This window comes from Vanellus vanellus (genome assembly GCF_965231255.1).
Source record: "Vanellus vanellus genome assembly, chromosome: 14".
NCBI lineage: Eukaryota > Metazoa > Chordata > Aves > Charadriiformes > Charadriidae > Vanellus > Vanellus vanellus.
The window spans coordinates 7,992,514-8,013,504 of NC_138919.1; the positions used below are offsets into that span (position 1 = coordinate 7,992,514).

At 39.9% G+C, this 20,991-nt stretch overlaps 1 long non-coding RNA gene across 1 annotated transcript; it reads right to left on the reverse strand.

Moving 5' to 3' along the window:
• Positions 1–489: 489 nt before the first annotated feature.
• Positions 490–7,214, reverse strand: LOC309677637. The gene is made up of 3 exons (XR_014269699.1): positions 6,651–7,214; positions 771–835; positions 490–519 (listed from the first exon to the last, which is right to left on the reverse strand). It is a non-coding gene; the product is annotated as an uncharacterized lncRNA (long non-coding RNA).
• Between the last annotated feature and the right edge of the window lie 13,777 nt (positions 7,215–20,991).

Here is a 20,991-nt window from a genome sequence, read left to right on the forward strand (position 1 = left end):
TCATTTTAAAGAATTTCAAAATATTTTCCAACCCTGTGGGCAGTTTTTCATACAGACAGAAGGACCACTCAGAGTAAAAATGCGAAGAGGAATCCCAATTTAGTAAAGACGGAACACTCCATATTTATAAATCTCCTGAGTAAAACAGGGAGCAGATTTGAACTCTTAGTTATGCCTATTCAATTAACAAGCCTAATGAAGTTACTCTTTAAAAATACTCCACAATAAATAGCACTTAACAGGCATATTCTTCAATGGATTCTTGTAGCATAACATATAAAATATAATTGAAAAAAGCAATGCTCCATTCCTCATATATTATTTAATATGGTTTTCTGTGTAATACATTTGCTCTTTGTTTGTTCACGTTATAATATAAAAAACGAACCCAGCTCTTTCCTCAGGTTCCAGAAATTTTATGTGATCTCACTTGCATTTTTTGTTGATGTAGGTCCAGTGATTTCAGTGGAGATACTGCTGACTTACACCAGCATCCAGGCACGTACTGACAGTTATGTGCTGTGTGTGTGATTTGAAATAGACCTTTTATTACAAAAGAAAGCTTTTATACAAACAGCAGCAGCAACAAAGCAAAAATCTAGATTATGCTGACTTTAATAGACATTTTTAACAATAGCAATATGTAACAAATAGAAATAGCCCTTCAGTAAAATTACTGCATTCAGTTATTTTTACTGACCCTTGTGGGCCAATCCTGGAACATTCTAAAATGATTTTTCTCACCCTTTACTAAAACCATTTATACGTGCCTTGTTGCAGATGACAGAATGTGTTTTGTCTTTCTTTTTTGTTCTGTTTTAATTCTTATCCTGACCTACAAAACAAAAGAAAAGCTATTACATTAAAAAATTGATGTCTAGCTACTGTTTTATATCAGTTCACATAGAAAGGCCACGATTCGAAGACTGTCTGACAGAAGCGGAGATATTTAAAATACCAAAAACGCATCAATATTACATTACACTGGTGAATTGTAGCCTCCCTCATTAACAGCTGAATTAAAATATTACAGTAGTATTAACTGAAAATATTGAAATCATTTAAAGTCATTAATGTGTATCAACGATGTAAGCATTCAGTATATTAGGAAATCAGATAGGGCTGATGCATCATTTTTAAGATTTCTTTTGTGCTCAGCTCGGAGGAGGTATGCTCCAAACAAGACGAGAAAAAAATGTATTTTAAAACTCTCAAGCCTGTCTGTAGAGAATTATGATTCCAATGTGAAAAAGAAAATGTTGATAATTGAAGAGCCTTATATGCAACAGGGAGTCAGAAATCAGTGGCAACCTTCTGAAACCAACCACTAACGTATTCATATTTGGCTAGCTTGCAAAGCAAGTTACCTCAGTAATAGATGTGGTTTTATTTCTATTCCTATTAACTTTATTTATTCTGTACATGTTGTGGAAATGTCCTGAAAAGAAATCCACAAGCTGAATAACGCCTGTCCATTCACAGGTCACCTACATAAACATTGACCTTGCACTGAAACCACGTAAACAGAAATTATTTGGGCATTTTGACAACAGGCAAAACCCCCTGATTCTTTGTTTCCTTTTGCCATATTTGCAGCTCTACCAAATTCCCTACACATTTGCATTGTTTGACTGAGAAAAGCGTATGACATTGCAACAAGAGATTTGCGTAAGTATTAACTGATATGCACTGCGAACTGGGCAAATGATGCCTTAAATTCATTAATTTCACCAGAAGCGTCACAGTCTCAATCTGCGTGGTCCAAAGTGGATTTGGCAGTTCATGTAACATAACCACTTTTCTACTGCTTCTTCTCCTACAGGTGCAGCTTCCAGGTGATAGCAATGTTTTTCCCCTAATATTGTAAAGCTATCAAAAAAACTTAAAACCTTTTTTTTTTTTTTTCTTCATAACCTGCTAAATACAATTTTTAAGGCAAATAGAAAAGGATTTTTGAGTGATACCTTTGAAAAATATGTTTGAAATGCACTGGTATATGTTCGCATAGATTTTCTTTGTGGTATGAGGTCCAGGTTTTACACAGGCAAGCAGTGCTGATGTGTAACATTACAACAGAGAGCAGAGAACAAGACCCAATTTAAAAATCATACTTTGGGTGTCTGAGTTCTTGCCCTGGAAAAACTCTGGATAGCTTCATAGGAAGGGCCGACTGATTTTTGTAGCCTTTACTAAGGCAAAATTTTTAGTTGTTCCAGGTCATGAGTTTCCAAACTTGGGGTCACTACCTCCCTCTCTTTTTTTCTATGGCTAGATCAGAGGGGAGTCACAAAACTTTTCTGTCGCAACGTGAGGTCAGGAGATGTCAAAGGTTGAGGCCCTGCTTCAGAAAATGCAGGCCACAGACCAATCCCCAAACCATGCCCCGGGATTCTGGTGGAGATCCTGATCTTTTTCACTGCTTTCAATAAAATTTCAAAAGTAAACAGATTAGGCCATTTGATAATCCTCTGCTGATTCAGGGTTTGTAAGCTGTTTTTTTAAAGGTTTGCTTAAAAATGCAGAGAAGTCATTCTAAAAATGTAGTTTTAAATTTATTTTAAATAGAAACGTAGCTAGTAGGGCTTTCAATTTTATAAATTATAAATGCAATAAATAATTGGAGTTGATATTTCTAAATATTATTTTTTTAATAATTCATGACAGTTTTTATCTCAAGGAAAATTAATTTTGATTCCAAACATACCATCTACTTTTTATCTTCTGTAAATTTCTTTTTTCATTTCAAATAGCAAGACAGACTGATCCCAGGTATTTAATTATTAATGCTCTGGATACGCAATGCACTTCAGGAGTCTCAGCTCTGAGGCCACCACCCCATGCTGCATGCAACCCTTGTAGGGAACACCAGTGTGAGGGAAAGAGATCAAATTTTTATAACATACATGTTTAGGGAATCTATCACTGTTTTGTCTAATCATCATTAATTTGGGTGATACATATAAACTGAACATACATTTAAAGTTTAATATATATGCATCATATCTTTAGTAGTAGAAAATTGTTTTACCGCACACTAGAGACAAACAGGAGCTCTTTCTGTAAGCTTACTAATAGGAAAAAACCTAAATAAAAACTTTGTATGAGGAAGGCCTACAGGAGTGTAACTGTGTTCTTTAACGTTGTTCATTAATCATTTAGTTTATTAATTCTATAGCTAGGTTGTCGGCGCTAGAAGGAATGCATGTGAATTTTATGCATCTTCAATAGAGACTCAGATAGAACCTATTTGAAAAAAATACCTAAAAATGGCTGGTAAATAAAGCGCGCTACGTAAAGCACACCTTACTGAAAGTAGCCGTACAAAATTATGTTTTAATTTAAGAGCTTTAAAGTAATAGTTGGTGAGAAGCAACTGCTGTATTTCAGCAGAGCAGAGCTGATCTTTGCTGCTGTTTGGGTATGTGAGTTTGTTTCTCTTTTCCCTTAAAGCAAGATCCTCACACTGATCCGCTCTCTAATCTCTGATTCTCTGCTCTTATGTTCTCAGAATGCTAGGGAAGAGAGCATAGGAGTTAAACCAATCCAAATCTGACAGCTTATCACATTGGACAGGTCTAGAATGTATTCACAAACTAAGTACTACAATTAAAAAATAAATAAAACTCTACAGTTACATGTGTAGCTCAACTGGTTCATGAATATTGAACCTTTTTATAAATGCTGCTTTTGAACAGCATTATTTCATGCACAACAGTAGCTGAAAGGCATATTAGCAGCGCAATTCTGACCTAAGCTCTTCCACATCATTGTTCAGCCTTAAACAAGTGAAGAGTTTGTTGCACTGACGTTTGGATATGTCCTATTTCATGTGTGTAGAAATTACATTGCTACAAAATGTAAAACACGAGAATCACGTAGCACAATCTTGAAAATTCAGCATCATATCCATTTGCATGAATACAGAGATCCTGCATGTAGCCATGTGATTATACCGCAAACCCACAACTTTGTTTTAACAGTGTATCACTGTGTCGCTTCAGCTGAATTTCCAGGCCTCTTTGAAATATTCAAATTGATTCCGTCTGAGCAGGACAGCACTTAAAGTTAATCTGACTGCAATGATAATGTGACCACAATGTGAATGTCTCGATGTTTATGTGTAACTTAAGCAGGTGATTAGCTGGCATAAAATGTCAAAACTATGACAGACACATTTACACCAACTGAGAGGATGCTCCTGTGTGTATTTTGTGTGCGTATGCTGCATACGTGAGCCATTGTATAAAGCGGATTGTGTGAGTGTAATGTGTTTCTTTGTCTTGAATATATGTACAGTATATTCAGAACCACAAGAAAGTTCAGCTTATCTACTAACAAATTTTCAACGCTTACTCGAATCCCATGAGGAAAGTACGATGACCTAATTTTAAAGTAAAAATTATGCTTAGATTCTTTAGGATACTGATACCAAAATGTAAATAGTAAAATGGACTTAAACAGCTTTATCAAGCTCAGGTTTACAGTGCCTTACTCATAAAAAGATATTGTACAACTTTTATCAGTACAAAAATTAGTAATCTTTAAATTGGTTCATAGATACAGAGTGTAGACATGTAGACACACACATGTAAAAATCCAGCTAGTTGAAGAGATACATTAAAACTGAACACTTTGTGAGCTGAGGAGGGGATTGACAATACAAATATTAGTGGTGTTTATATGATGTTTTCAAGGTTTAAGCTGCCTCTCTTTTTTAGGGTCTTACTCCTTCTCTCCCAATTCACCTATATTGAATAACCACTCTTTGAAATGTAATTTTTTCTTCAGCTTTTGCTGGCTTTTTAAGAGAAAAACACCACCAACAGTTAGAACATTTTTTTTATGTTAAACTCTTAGAATGGTAGTATTTTCTATCCACTTTTTATTGCTGAAGACAACATTAAAATTAGAATATTATTATTTATTTAAAGTGTATAATAGCCTTTCACTAAGCGCAGCAGTAGTTTACTACTAAGTTTAATGTCCACTGTAAGAGCCATAATGTACTGGTTTCTTTTGCAGAACAAAGTGACCACCAAAAGCGGGACTTTGTGGGCCAGTTGGATAAAACATAAGCTCATCTCGCCCCCAAAACCCCGACTCTGGAACCACAACCTTCCGAGATTCAATTTGTAAGTAAAGTATCTTTGTAAAATATGCCCAATCAACTGAGAGAATCATTGCTTATAAAGTGGGTAATTTTCAGAGTAATAACAGAGAATATTTTAGCTAAGTCACAATACACACTCCTTCACTTTCTGGACAGCAAGAATTGCGAACAGGTACTATTTGGTTTTATTCACATTTTATGATTTCTTTATTAAGTAGCTAAGCAGCACCTTCTATAAGTGTCTATAAAATGACACAGAACAGTTATTTATTTAGACGCAGCACTCAAAATATCTATTAAGAGTTTTTCTCAAAGCGAGCAACAACTTACTTGCTTATTGGCACCACTATATTTCAGACAAAAGTCGACACATTATAGAGATGTCTGTCATTATTCTAAATTTGTTACTTGTACACTATATTTTCACTTTCCTTGAAACAGTTAGGTCTTTTTCCACTAACAGTGGTGGTTTCAAATATGCAGCCGTGTGTCTAAATCTTACTGCCCTGAGCATGATGTTTCTTAAGAACTTCTTTCAAAGATGAGAGGAAAAGTAGAGATTTGTAGACAAAAGGAACAAATTTTCTAAATCCTCAGTTTATAATTCCAACAGAACTTCTAAATAAAATCCCAGTTTAAAAGCATTATAGTTTACACTTGGATGACCGAAGTAGGTAAATGCTGTCAGTTACTTTAAAATAAACTAATTACGGTGCTTGAAAAGCCACTATTACATTTATTCTGCTTTTGATAATCAACATACAGAGCCAAAGAATGCTGTCCTCGCTGAACTGCTGTGCTACCAGCAAGTAAATACATCTTGAAACGCAGAGAAGTTGATGGTAATTCTGGCTAAGTGGTAATTATAATAGAAAACGTATGGCCTGTAGAAAGAGGAATTAGCCGGCTTATGCACGGCTGTGATGATTTAGAAGATTTTTCTTACTATTCTTTCAGACGAGCTTATCAAACGACACGTATCGAACCTCGCAGCGCGCCTCTTGGCCGTTATTTGCCGTGGGCTAGAGGCGACCCCAGAAGCCGCGTTCGGGCGCCGGGACGGGGCCGCTGCCCGCGCCCCCGGCAGGAGCGGACCACCTGTAGCTCCCGAGGGTGGCGGGCACGGCGGCCAGACCCGCCCGGCCTCCTGGCGCGGCGGCGGCGGCGGAACCAGGAGGGCCACGGCCTCCCGCCCGCCGGCGCCCCCTCCGCGGCCTGCGGCAGGTGGGCGAGGGGCGGCCGGCACGTGCCGCCGCGCCGGGAGGCGGCCGCGGAGGGGGGGTGGGGGGTGCGCGGCCCCCGCCCCGCCGGCCAGCGCCGCGCGCCTTTCCGCGGCCGCGCTGGCCCGGCCGCCCCCCCAGGTGCCCGCCTGGCGCGGAGCCGCCCCATCCCCGCGGCAGGGCGCGGCCCCGGCTGCCTGCGGCGGCGGAGCGGGGCGCGGGGCGGCGGCCCCACCTGCGGGCCTGGGAGGCAGCGGGGACGTGCGCGGGGCCACGCTTCTCCCCGCGGGCGGGGGGCGCGGAAGGAGAGCGCAACTTACCACTTGTCAGTTCCCCCGGCGGAGCCCCCGCCAGCCGTGAATAAATGAACGCCCGAAGCGAGCGGGGATCCCGAGGAGAGGGCGCCGCTCGCCTGGCCGGTCCCCGTTCTTGAAAGGAGACAGCCCTTCGGTCCTCGCTCCGAGCCGGCTCCTTCCGTTGGCAAAATCCTGACTCATTACATAAAAAGATCACCCTGCCAGGCGCCCAGAAACATTTCTTCATCACGGTCACGCCACAAGCTAAACAAGAGGCCACATCAAGGGGAGGGGGAGAGGGGGAAGCGGAGAGGGAAAAAAAAAAAAAAAAAAAAAAATCCAGAAGGTTTTTTTTTCTTAAGATCCTCTTCCTTTACAAAAGGGGGGGAAGTGCGGGGGGGGGAGAACAGCCACCAGGAAATAACTAGAGAAGATTCACTCATTGTTGCCACAAAGACACCTCTCCCCTTACACTCCCTCTCCATGCTCGTTCCTCCAACAGTGCTACAAAGACGTGCAGTCTGCGCCGGGAGTTGCTGAGCCCGAGCCGTGAGCTCCTCAACTCCGCGGGGGCTGTGCCAGGAGACCCGGGGCGCAGAGTCCTCCGAGAGTAGGTGTGGTGAGTCCAAGACCGTCCGAATATTATTTTTTTTTCCTAGAAGCTACCTCCAAATATAGTAACAGGGAAGGGGCATTCCTAGAAATTCGGGAGACGTCAGAAAGGGAAGATTTGTGAAATTCAGCTTCGCTTCCTGCAGAGGGCTCCTAGCACAGGAAAAAAAAAATCAAGTGAGCAATAAAGTGCTTTTCATGCTTCTCTGATCAGATAATGGTTAAAAAAAGAAGAATGGTAAAACACTTAACTCACATTTCTCCGATATGATCTAGGAGTTTCATGTGGGAAGAAAGCTAATCAGTAACCCCCTCTCCTCATTTTCTAGTAATGTTTATAGATTTCTATCTCCTTTATTTACTTTCCCCCATGTCCTCGTATCAGACCTATGCACACAGCAAATAAAAGGAATGCGCATATAAGTAAAAACCGAGCCAAATGATAACCCTCCCATGTATCATAGGAACACTAATTAATGTTTGTGTGTTATTTTAAACATGCTTTGCGGGTTACATCTTTCCTGCTACACTGATGTGAATAATTCATGTTATTACTGTAGATGTGTGCAGTATCATTACTCGCGTGAACGGGAATTTGTAGGTTGGCTTTTATTTAAGGGCCCCAATACTGAGGACTGCTGAGCACTGTCAGTCTCCACTGACTTAATGGTATCTTAGGCTGTTAATTAATTCTGCTCAGCAATTCACAGGATCAGGCCCTGACTGACAAATGTAAATCGGGACTTGCAGTAGATCCGCACACTGTCACGAGCCACTATTATTCCTCACGTGTCTCCTAAATCTGTATATTTGCTTTCTGCTTGTGTCTAACACCTAATCCTTCTTTAGTCATATCTTTTTTAAAAAAAGACTACTTGATACATTTCATAGGAAGCGGGAATGAATGTTTACAAAGCAGTAACAGATGAAGATGTTTTTATATGCTGTTAATTATATAAGATGTCAATGCATTTGTAATAAAGCATTATTTATCCAGGAACAGCAAATATTGCTATAAAACCCACAATAGCCAGCTTTTGGGGAAAGATAATAGATTTCAATGTGTGTAACTCTTGCAGGTTAATTGAATTTCCGTAATGAAATTCCCCTCAGCCACATGAAATCCTTGGGTTTGTTCTTTGAATTTCATTATGACTTGCAGAGTCTTCTCTGCCCCCAAATGAAATGCAATAAAAACACTGGAGTCTGGCTTTACTTCAGTGTTTTATAAACACTCACATTTAATCAAAACTTCGTTACAGAGACCTTGTCTGTTTGCAGTTTTGAAGGGGAATTAGCAGAGTTCACCTGAAAATCCTAAGTGTGCTTTGACTCCCGAGTATGTTTTAACTGTTATTGAAGTGCTCGATAAACAATTGCTTCAAAATACAGACCCAGCTTTCAGGGAGGTGCACCCACAGTGTTCCGTTAGCAATAATGCCTGGTTAGAAGTAGATTTATTTTGAGTAATCTCTTGGAATTCAAAACAGCTCTAGTTAATTGCAAGAAGGCCTTTTTAAGCTGGCTGGCTTATTTGTGACACGCTGCTCCACTCCGCCTGTCACTCTCATTTCCTGAGTGAAAAAGTGAATGGCAGCTTCAAGTTCAGGATCTTTTGATCATTCAAAGAAATGGATGTGCTGTCCTCTGTTGGCCGTACTGGTTGTCACATGTAAAATTCAATTAACCCAAAAAGGCAGCGAGAGGCTCTGTTGAAATGACAAAAATGATGAAACTAAATTAAATTTGCTTCACCTTCCGCGTTCACCAATAAGACTGCACAGCGTGAGGGATTTCAAAATCGTTTCTAAAAGATGATGCAATGATGGGTACTAAAAGCTGGATTAAGGAGAGGACTCATTTCACATGACTCCGTGCTACCGGTTCTGCCCTGGGATGGAACCCCATTGGACTCGGGCCGCTGTTTTAACCACTTGCCACGGGCCACCTGCCGTGCTGTGCTGTGCATGGTGGGTGGCACCGGGAGCTGCAGCCTCCCTCTGGCTCCTGGGCTGGCCCCCTGCGCGGCCAGGGTTGCAGGGGGGGCTGCAGCGCTGCCAAGCGCATGGTGAGAGAGGAAGTTTCCAGCTTAAATTTCATGTCACACGGTCCGGTCTGGAGACAGGGCCATGTGTGCCAGTACGGATAGTTTGCGCTTACGTGTAATGACGCATGTCGTGTGATGTGATGGCAGCTATGCAGCTTCTCAAAGCACTGTCACTATGGCAGCTCTGGCTTTGCTGGGTACACGTAATGCAAATTCCCACCTGCCCGCTCGTGGTGCCCTGCTGTGAGTCATGCTCTGTAGAAATGCTCTGCTCACTGTTGGTAAGCAGCAGTAGTGTGTCCGCTTTCGGGCCTCATTTCAAAAATAGTACGGAGCAACTGGAGAGGATGCGGGGAATTGTAGCAAGGATGATGAGAGGTGTGATTAGAGCTGTAGAAAACCTGACCTAAAAGGAGAGATTTTAAAATCTGGGGATTGTGTTGTCTAGAAAGGAGAAAGCTGAAGGCAAATACAGTAACACTTTCAAAAAGGTTTGACGTCGAGTAAATGAATCTATGTCATGGCAGTAAACCTGTGTGGTATGTTGATTATTTCTACTCTTAACTGCTACTGGATTTATCAATTTCTGGTCTGTGCTAGCTTCTCTTACACTGTGATTTCACAGTTTTCTAATTACAAAATTAATTTCAAGTAAATAACCATAAGACATGTCTTAAAACATTACTTAGAAAAATTATTATCGTGCTCATATTTTGCTACAAAACATTGCTAAATTGTAAGTTCTGCCTGCAAACTATGGAAGAACAGGCTCTGTATTACTTAATTTTGATGTGTGCCACGTAACACAGACTCGCAGGCCTCAAACCATTGTTATGTGGGTGAGATGCCACCGTAACTCTCGTGCATACCTGGTTTACTCTTATATTTCTGAAAAACAAGCAAAAATTTTTCACATTACTCATCACGGGCAGGGTGGCTCCTATCCAGGTTTATCCCTGAGGTTGTAGTAACAGAAAACAGTATTTATCAGATACACATTTTGTCCTTGAGTTTGATTTTTATGTTTAGTTTTGAAAACCCTCTTAAGATAGCAGGTTCAGGGACACAGCTGTTCCTCACTGTCCTTCATATCCATGAGTAAAACGTTAAAGAAAACAGAAACCAATTTAGAACGTTTTGGGTTCTAGTTTTGTATGTGCTCTGTGCTGAAACTGTCACTGCTCAAAATCAATAATTACATTTTTCTTCTCTCTAGGGAGATTGGGCAGTGTTGTCCCGGATTTCATACCAGAAATTTCAAGTTCAGAAATGAGCTGGAAGGTATGCACCATGGTTTCCTCTCTGCTGATGCTTCATCAAAGTTATGCCAAATTTGCTAAAGAGCAGTTCTGGAGACTTGTGATGTTGACAGTAAACTAAGTGCAAAAAATACGGATTTTAATTACATATAATTAATACGGTCAGATGATCTTCATAACAGTAAATTTGTGCAAAAAACCCCATTTTGTATAGAATAAATGGTTACAGCCCTTCTTTAAATCAAAATACAACTTGAATGATGATTTTGACCTACCAACAGAACTTATGTAATTTAGTTTAAAATATTTTACACAGCGTAGTGTAAAAAGTTAATGATGGTTACTTTTGTTCATACAACAATTGTACAATTTTGATTCTAAACAACAGTGGTGCAGATGATGAGAGGAAGATTTGTCAGGAAGAAAACAAAACTGGGTGTGTGGACTCATCAGAGGTCAGTGAAACTTCAGATGGTGAGCAAATGTCAAATGTGAATCAAGAAGATTTTCTTCAATGTGTACTGCTGTTATTGTTTAAATTGTTGCGATGGTTTTATGCACTGTCAGCCCTTAACAGTGTGTGCTGGTTTGGCGGCTGGTCCCGTCGGTGTCCCTGAGGTGGCAGTCCCGGCTGCTCGTGATCCGGGTGGCCCAGCTGTGTCCGAGGCCTGCGGTGGCCGTGCTGGGCGAGGGGGGAAGCACGGCACATCGCTGCCAGCCCCACCAGCCTCACCTCCCCTTCCCCGCCGCCTGTGTGACACGGGGTTGTTCTCTTTAACAAAATAGAGAACGTACAGTGGACGCTACCCAGATTGCAAATAATCCTTCTAAGTGGTTAGTGATACAGGTGAAACCGTGTGTTTTCCTAAACAGAAGACAGAACTAAATTAATAAATAATGAAATTAATTATGGGGTGGGGGACCCCAATGAAAAGAGCCCGGAATTACAGGGTGCTCTTGGCAGCTGCAGCCTGTGGGAACATCCCTTCAACCATGAGCTTGTTCCCCTTGTCCCTCGCAGGAGGAGATCCCCGTCGTGGCGGGTGCCGGCACGTGCTGCCAGGCCGCTGCGCAGGCCACGTGTGTGACACGGCCCCGTGGCACCGGCTTCTCGCACATGTGGAACGATCTTCTGCTTTTGCTTCTGCAGGTGAGCTCGGGACCCGCTCGGGTGGAGGGTGAGGCCCCGGGAGGGTGCTCTGAACAAAAACGTTTGGGCTCGGCGTGGCGGCGTTGGCCCGCTGGGGCCGGGGGGCGCCGGCAGCGACACCCCCGCGCTGCCCCACTGCGGCTGCCACGCGCCGCCGGGTGACCGGTCCCACCGCCGCAGGGGAGCCCTGCGGGATGCCGGGCCGGGCCGCCGCCGGCCGCGCTCCCTCCTGCCCCTAAAAAGGGATCGGGAAAGCTCCCGCGGCGCGTACCCGCCAAGGCACGGACGGGGTTCGAACCCGTGATCTTCGGTTTACGAGACCGACGCCTTACCACTTGGCCACCGCGCCTGCGTTAAGTGCCCCTCCCGACGCCCTTCTATCGCCAGCAGCCCCGCCTCGTTCCACCCCCCCGCCCCCGCCACCTGCACCTGCGCGTGGCAGGCGCTGAGGCGGGCGCTGCCGTTCCCTCTTGGTAGGTGTCCGCTGAGGAGGCGGAATTCGCGGGAGGGGGCTGAGGAAAGCCCCTCTCTCCGTGGGAGCGGCGAGGAGCTGCTCCGTCCGTCTGGGGAGGCGTCCATCTTCCCGCGTCGGCCGCAGCGAGGGGCCCTGGGGCGCTCCCGCCTCTGAGGGCGGGCGGGCCGGTCGGGGCGGCGGAGGGGTGTTCCCCGGGGGAGGGGATGGTTCTGTGGTGCCGCCGCCGACTGTGGCACGCGGCTGTGCTGCAGCCCGGGTTTTCTTTACCAAAAGATGGCACTCTTACATTTAGATTAGTACATGTATTGGGAGCAATGTAGTGTTCCTCAGACCAGAAAGAACAGCTGGGGGCGGGGGGGAGGCGGAGTAAAACTTTCCTCTCCCGAGAAAAGAAGCAGAAATGCCAAACGTTGGGATAATGAAATGGTAAATATCAAATTAAACTCACTAAGTGGCTGGTACTCGTTCGCTGTAAAAACTTAGTGTTGTGAAATGCAGAAAAGATACTAAAATACGTATTTTTCTAGGTTTGGTCTCCTAGATACTTATAAGTGTGACCTGAAAACAAAGCTTTCCATTTTCCTTTGCTGTTCACTGTGGAGATCCCTTTAAATTCCTTATGAAACTTTTGCTGGACACCCAAGTTATATTCCATCGCCTTGGATGAAAGAGATTTTGTTAATTGACCTGAGACGGAAGAGGGGGGATACTGATCCCAGTTATGATTAGTGGGGTTTTTCGGGTTTGGGGTTGGTTTTTTTGGTGGAAGAAGCATGTTAACAGAGGTACCTTTGTAAAGGTTGAGATCAGAGTTACTAATTTGCTGGTGCTGTAATGCAGAAGTGTTAAAAGATTAATATATCTGTATCCTTTTGAGATGTTCTTTGAACTTTCATCAGGAAAACTCATGCTTGATGGCTTGACTGTATGAGCAGTCAGTTCTTTAAAAGTTGCCATTTGTCAGTTTCTCTGATAACCCCTCTGCATGCTTCTGTTTCAGCAAACAGAGAAATTTTAAATAGCTTCACCTGCAGTGAAAGGTACCTAATTTAAGTCACCCTACTGGATAGTCGGCCCACCTTAAGTGTGTTTGCTGCTACCCTGGGATATCTGCCCCAAAGGTGATTCGTTTGGTTGAGTCCGTATGGGCATAACTGATGGCCTGGTCAGACCAAACACTTGCTGGAGTTTATCTGCTAGTCTTGCTCATCTCTAGCTTCAAAGCTTCATCTGGACTATGGGAAGTTGGGAACCCAGTAGTAGTACTGTTGTAGTCTGCTTCTGTCTTGATTGTGGTGATCACTGCAGCACTTCAAAAGTGGGATGATGAGTAGCAGTGAAAACTGCCTCATTCAACCCCCCACCTGTAACTTTTACGATAAGGAGTGACCTCAGAGGGCCACTTACCTTAGCTGACTGATGAAGAGACTCTTAATATTAGCAATGTTGGCAGCAAGAAGGAGTTAGATTTTAATAGATCATGTTTGACTGATGTCCTTCCATTTCTGGCCTACTAGCTTATTACAAATTACACTATTTTATGTGCCAATCCTTGCCACTTCTAACTTGTCATTGCAGTTCCTGTGAAGTTTGTATCTGTGTTTTATTTATGTTTTTGTATCTTTGTGAGCTGGGATGTACTTTTGCAATGGGAAGAACTAGAGAGGACTATTTGAGTTATATGAATTCATGAGTTGTCTGTCTTCAAATACACTACATTTTTAATAAATGTATTCAGTTGGCATCAGAAATAGTATTTAATGGTAAAGCAACTTCTAATGCTAAAGTCCTTCCTTAACTGTACAGGGAGATTGAAAGTTTGATTTGAAATCATAAAGATCTTCTGAGTAGATTAAGAGGAAATACTTGTCCGGTTTAAAAAAAGTTGCCTGCTCTGAGCTTAACTTCTTCAATGCGTCTGTTACTGTCTATCTAAATAAAATGCTATTTAATGGTCAGCTGATTTATCAAAAAGGTAGTTTTTATAACTAAACATGTAAATTTGATTTTAAAATGTGTGATTTCCTGTGGGGTTTTTTGACTTCTGGATACTTCTGTTTGAAAGTGTCTTTTCTGTTGGTCATTACCCTTGTTTGAGCTCTGTGTGAAAGCCTTTATTCTTTATGCTGAATTTTCCTTATGCAGTGTTCTCTTCTGACAAACTCTTTTTTAAGACACAACATGGATTTCCTAAAGGAAATTCTTTAGGAGACTCCAATGCTGAAAAGATAATTTCAGAGATTTTGTTGGAAGGAGAAGATAATCACCAGCTTTTTTTCTTCCTTCCCTAAGCCTCACTCTTATGAGATGGAGGTATTGCTTTAGGAGAGGGCTTTGATGTCTGCTTTAATGTACAAAATTAGGCCTTTCTACAAATCTCCCCAATTCTCAAGAGGAGATACAGAAGAACAGTCATATTTATGCAGAATTTGTGCAACTGTGTAACTGAGTTTATAAAGACTTGCTATGGGGTAGTTCGAATGCTCCTCGGTTATCTATTACTTAAGCTTAGACTTTGTCCTAGCTTTATGAAAGAATGTTTCTGTTCACTATTTTAACTTTTGATCAACAGCAGTTGCCTTGAAGGGATTCAAGAAGGATGCAGTTTTATGGTAGAGTGGCCCTGCAGTCCTTGTTCTGAAGAGAAGATTGGAGACTCATCTTCAGGTAACTTTTTATGTGAAAGGAAATATTTCTTTGAGTTACTCTGTAAATTTATGGATAAACACTTACAGGAAAAAAAAAATCCTCTAGCTGTTGCATCTCAGATGCTCCTCTAATTTGTTACTTTGATTCTCTTTTTAGGAAGGTCTTCGTGGGGTTGTAGACTGCAGCATGGGGTGTGGGAAAATGTTTGTGACTTCTTTGCTATCATGGCAACATCTTTGACTTGAAACAGTACAAATATTCTAAGAAATTCGTCACTCTCTACAACATTTGTATAATACACAACAAGCTAAAAGGCAGGAGTATATAGCATTATATATATAGTATATAGAGTGACGACAAATATGATGATGGCCATTTGTAGAATATGGTTTAATGTATTCAGGTTTTATTGAAAACCAGGGTTTAGCTTGTGGAAGCTCATTCAGCATAGTCTCAAGTTTCATCAGTCCTTCTTGTCTTGATGTTTACATCATAATACTAATATGAATACACTTTTGGGGGTCGGGTTATGTGTTTATATTTCTTCGTCTTTGTAAAACAGTCAAAACCCCAAATTGCCAGTTGGCACCAAACAAGTGCTTTATCTCTGATATATTCTAACTATAAATTCTGCAATGCACAAACACATAGTCAAAAAGTGCTGTACTTGTTTTGCAATGTTTGAGTTAGGTGTGTGATATCTGAAGGTAGGTTTTTGGCATATATAGTCTACAAACTTTTAGAATGGTTGAAGTTCATAAAGAAAAGGGGTGTTATGAAATTTGCAGGGCATATTAGTAAGTTTTAATTATTCAGTTTTACTGGTACTAGCTACTTTATGGGTTTTGTAACACTTGGCTGAGTTCTGATGTCATCAGCACAGAACAGACTTTAATAAGGAAAGGACAGGTGAGCTAGTATGAGGACTGCCTCCACAAGAAGAAGTATAATAGTAAGTATTTAAATGAAACAGCTTCATCATGAAAAGAAGCTTTGTGCATATTAAGCAGCTCATAGCTAATTCTCCTGAAGAAATGCGCAAAGGTGTTCTGGAACACAAGCTGAGCAGAATATAAATACAAATACCAAATCCTGTGATCCAGCACATCTTGAAAACCTTGGAAGAATTCAGGAAAGTCATGAATGAAAGTGGGTGTAATCTTGTCTACATCAGAAATAATTTTCTAATCCTTTCGTTGCCTTATAGTTCTGAAATATCCCTTAATTTCTCACAGAAGAGCCTTATTATTTGTACTTATTTGGGTTTTTTTACAAATTATTTTTTATTGTTAGAGAATTACAGGTAGCCTCTATTCAGAAAAATGTGATACAAACACTATTTACTTTCTTGTTAAATTTAAAAACAGTACTGTAAAGTATAAAAAAGAATCACAGTATTTTGTAGCCAATAAGAATGCCCATGTAAATTTACTTGGGGATTATTTCTGTATCTGTGACAATGTAACTCAATTAGGAGCAGAAGTCTGTATCACAAGGTGAAATACACCCAGTAATCTGCAGTGGTATTTTAATAGTTTCATTAGACTTCACTCTAAGAGGCCTTAAAGGTTCATTTGCATTAAGTGAACAAAATGTTGCATTTGACTCACAAATGAGGTTCAACTATCTGGGGAATATTGAGAAGCTTGCCTTATCACGCAGGCACAGCTTTCTAAGAGAAAGATCTCAGATCTTCGTGGCCTGATCTGAGCAGTGTAGTGGAACCATTCCACCAGGCTGCTCCAGGGCAGTGACACGAGAGGTTCACTATAGGAACATGCACCTCTCTGGAATGCCTCGTTTATTCTGTATTTCGAGTTGCCCTTTTTCCCTTCTCTGAAAAAATCCCCACTTCGAGGGTGGAGAGACTCTAGGTTTTTCCTTCTTCCTTTTTCACTGTGGTACTGTGAGCCAGTATTAGAGCCTCCCATCTCCCTTGCTGTTGCTTTTATATGTGACTTCACTATTGCAGCTTGTTCCTCTCTCCACCAGCATAAGGTGTGGACAAATTCAAGAGATTATCCTTCGGGAATTTTGCTAGAGACTTGACTCTCTGTGGTTGACAAAAATACATACTAGACACTCATACTGTATTTTCCCAAGTCCTACCACAGCATGTTGAGTTTTGATCGATTGTTGATTCAGTTTCTTTTTAACGGGGATGGGTTTAAACTAGTGCTTGTTCAGTGATCTCTTTAGTACTCCTATGCATGGTCAATGCATGCATTATGTAACTGTAAAGCCCTCTTCTATGCTAGACTTCAGAAGACTTTTTAAATAAGATGTTTTGCTCTTGTGAAAAAGAACAATGTCCAGAATTACTTAATACATCTCTGGAATTGTTAGTACAGTGTCAGAGCTTCTTAGGTTTGTGCAGTTAACACATGGTTACTAGGAAAAGCACTCCCTTCCAAACTGTTCATACCTTCTAAGAAGTACTATGGCAGGATAGGCATTCTTGGAAGCTTTATTTTTTAAGATTGGGCAGATCCAAAGAAAACAGTAATTTTTCAATGAACTAGTTAGTAGATGAGGTATTTGGGGGGATGAACCCCAGCAGTTGCACATCGTGAAAATACGATAAGAAATTACAAAATAAGGACTGTATGGCTTACGAGCTATATAAAAAGGTCATTGATTACAATTGCTTTAATTTTTACGAAGCCACTTCATTTAAAATCATTCTTCTATGAAAATATGTTGGAGAGTATCACACATATTTTACATGTATGTTATGTAAGATAGTTACACTTGTGCATACATTTGGATTTTATTTTTTTTTAATGACAAAAGTACTGAAAAGTCTGGGTTCTTACCCTACCTTTTCTTGATAAAAGAATAAAAAAGAAAAAAAAAAAGAAGGCCAAGCCCAAAATTTGAGAGTTCAGGAAGTCTGTTTTGGCTCTGATTTTGAAGACAAGCTATCATTCTTTTGGAGTTTGTCTAAGTATAGATTTTATTCTTTTTGTGACAAAAACACTTAGAACATAGGCCAACTGTTTCTGGCTTCTAAAAGTCAAAATTTTTATTGATTATTAATGTTTTTCACGTTTAAGTAGTAATCATGGACAAATGAACACAGTTTTCCTTTTTTATTTGAGACACTTAGCAAAAATGCTGAAATATCAAACATTTCCTCAGTAGCTACAATATTGCCACTATGTACAAAATATTTGATAAATGTAGTACACATATAAAAATACAGTATGCATTACATATATACAGTACAATGTGCAAAACATATGGCATTCAAACATATGGAATTGATTTTAGGGGTGCAAACAGCAAATACAAAGGCATCATGGTTTCTTATAAAAGGCAATACATAAACTGACGCCCTGATTGCCATAATTTGCATTTAGTAAAGTAGTGCTTAAATGAAGAGGGCCCTGGAGACAGGTGTCTGTCTTCTTCTTTTCACAAAATGAGATGCTAAGACATAATTATGACTATGAAAAAAAGAAAAGAAACACCTACTAGGGTTAGCATTATTTCTACTGCAAGCAGTACTGTGAAGAAAAATCCTATCTCGAAAAAAGCCTGTGCTATTACTTAATACAAATTTCTCAAACAACAAAAACAAATCTGTACTGTTAAACATCAAAAACAGCTTTGAAAATATCTACATCCTTAATTTTAAAAAAGTATGGATAATACTTTTGGGGATTTAATTTCGTATGCTTCAAAATACAAAGTGCCTCCTTTGGCAATATAAATGGCAATGCTTTGGTTCCTATTTAAATTTTTATATTATTATAATTTATTTTAGGCTGTCTTTTGAATATCTGAGCTGTATTTTTTAGAAAAATAGTGTGATTATATAGTTATTAACCATTCCCTGCTTTTTATTGAGAATTTGCTCTCAGAGCTAGAATGGCTTTTTTGGCTAGATTTCTACAAATACATTTATGCACTTTTAACTTAAAAAGTCTTTATATTCAGTATTGGACACTACAGAATGATGTAGGTGTCTCTTTTTTGCACTTTATATTTATTCCTAGCAAACTGGTATAAAAGGAATATTTGAGATTTCTTCAGCTTTTAATGGATGCTCTTTATTGGCCATGTATCTACTATATGCAACTCCATTCCACGTATCTCACATAAAAAACCATCTGTAGTATGGTCTAGAAGTCATCAAAAGGCAATTTAATAGACCATAATATAAACAGTTTTAACAGAACATTTACTAGAGATAAGTGGAAGAACTTTTTTTCCAGTTTTAATAGAATTTGCTTTAAGTTTATAATACACTGAAGATGCCATCCAAATAATAGTTGTTTACATCAGTGAGCTTTACTGTGATTTGATTACATAATGCCCTTCCAGTTAAATGTATTCTGTGATTGCATTTTCTCTGCCTTGAAAGCAGTTCAGCAGCTTGTGCTTGGTTTCCAATTACGGTGCCTACACTTTTCAGGCATCAGAATGTTTGGGATTACATAACATAAAAGTGTAATATTGAAACTCCTGTTTTGATCACCTGCTTCCTTGAACATAACTCCTGTTGGTGAATTTACAAATACCTTGGAACGAAATTTCAGTATGAAGTAGTGATTATTTCTAAAAGCTGTGGCCTCAGCTTTTTAAAGGTCTGATTCTGCAAGCCCACATTGCTGGATTAGACTCTAAATTCCTGTAGAGAACTACTGACATAAATTCACTTTATTCTCGGGGAGAATTGCTAGATTTATGACAATGATTTCTTAACTATTTATAATGTTAAACAAAATTTTGCCTGTAAACTTCTTTGCCTTAACTAATGCTGAATGGCACTAAAAGTGCATAACAAATATAATTTCTGTATTAAACACAGGATGTGATTCCTCTTGATTAACATTAGCCTTGTAAAACATATGTCTGAGCTCTCTCCATTGTCTAGAAGTGTAACACCAACTTTTGATTTTCACACTGATAAAATGGTATTCTTAATTACTTTGAAGGATGTACTAACAGCACATTTGATAGGATGTGTTCTGTTAGTATACTGCAGCCATTAAATGGCAAATTTAGTGCCAGTGCATTCCTTTGCAACTGTTCTCTTAATGAGAAATATATTCAGTTCTGTACAGTCAAACTGCACAGGCATGATGAAATTTCTAAGATGTATTAGTGTTACAAAAATTGTCATATAAAACATGCACACACAAAAGTCTAAGCAAAACCTATTTCTGCCATAACAGGCGTATATAACTATGGCAAATATACCACATTTCAGAACAAAGTCTAAAGCAAACCATTATATATAAGGTTGAATACACATAATTCTGAAATGTACAAAAAAGTAATCACATTCCCTATACTAGAATATTTGTACTTTAAAAACTAAAATGATCCCTTAGTTTTTTTAATAATTATATTTATCTTTTTTTTTCAAATAGAATTTTATAGTAGAAAGCTATACTGTACTGATAACAACACATCTCAACTGTTTGGGTTTATTTCTGCACATAGATTCCTATGGATTAGTTAACATTCTACACTGCCAATCAGGATAGTTTTGTAGCAAGATGACTTTGCCAGTTTTAAGCTCTATTTACACGCACATCAAAAATGACAGTATAGTTGCTCTATGTTAATTTGTCTGCTAAAAATTAATTTACTTGCCTCTTATTTAATCAGAAGGCAGGGTCAGAAAGGGGTAACTCTAACCACACATGTGGTATGATGTCCGGTGTATCACACATAATAAATTGACAGTACTACAGAACAGTAGCTTTCATTCAAAGTTGTTCCTATCAGGCCAAGAGTCCTTAATTCTTATTCTCGTAACAGCTGAGGGCACCTACTATCTTTGATCATTAGCTCCCAAGATAATATGATGAAAAGGAATGCAAAAAGTTAAATGTATTTGTTTAATGTTATTGAAGAGTCCTATAACATCAAAATTTAAGGCAGACAGTCCACATGTAATGTTGTACTCAAATATTGTAGGCACAGCAAGAAGGAATAAGGAAATAAATCTTTCAACTTCGTTTTTTTTTGTGAAAATCTCCACAGACTGTTCTTTTGGACTTAGTTTCAGATTAAAGTAAATCCTGGCCTGTAAAACTACTGAAGATATATAATGATTTAAAGTGCTGATAACTGATATGATGCAAACATACGATGCTAGTTTAAACCCTAAATCAATGATATAATCCACTATTTTATCTGAAGCCAGTGGAATTCTG